Below are 641 nucleotides of genomic sequence, written 5' to 3'. Positions count from 1 at the left end.
CAGGACCTTCTCCCTGTAGGCAGACTCCTCCCCTCTGGAGATGAGTCCAACCACTGTGGTGTCATCGGCGAATTTTATGATCCGGTTACTGTGGTGGGCTGGACTGCAGTCATAGGTGTAGAGGCAGTGCAGCAGAGGGCTCAGCACACAGCCCTGAGGGGAGCCGATGCTGAGTGTGCAGGTGGAGGAGAGGTGGGGGCCGAGTCTCACAGCCTGTGAGCGGTCTGAAAGGAAGTTGTTGATCCAGCTGCATGTGGGGGGAGGGATGCCAAGAGTGGCCAGTTTCTCACAGGAATATGTACTTGAAGCCACAAATCTTCAATGCTTGTTATGTAAAGATCTTTTCTCATTTTAACTGGTATATGACTATATTTCTGTCATTTCTGAATATATTGTATCCCTCTATGGTTACAACCGAGTCCTCTATTGTGTCATCTAGATGTGTTTCGGTAACAGCCATTATGTGAGTATTAGTTCTGTGTAGCACAAAATCTAACTCTCCAACTTTGTTTTTTAAAGTACAGATGTTCAAGTGAGCAATTTTGAATCCCTTTATGGTTATCTTAGACACCATTCAGTTTAACTTTGAAAGGTACCTAATGTAGTTTTTCAATTGTTCATTACTCTTGATTCACAGAATT

The sequence above is a fragment of the Oryzias melastigma genome, linkage group LG17 (genome assembly GCF_002922805.2).
Source record: "Oryzias melastigma strain HK-1 linkage group LG17, ASM292280v2, whole genome shotgun sequence".
Taxonomy (NCBI): Eukaryota; Metazoa; Chordata; class Actinopteri; order Beloniformes; family Adrianichthyidae; genus Oryzias; species Oryzias melastigma.
This window is presented reverse-complemented; position numbering follows the sequence as displayed.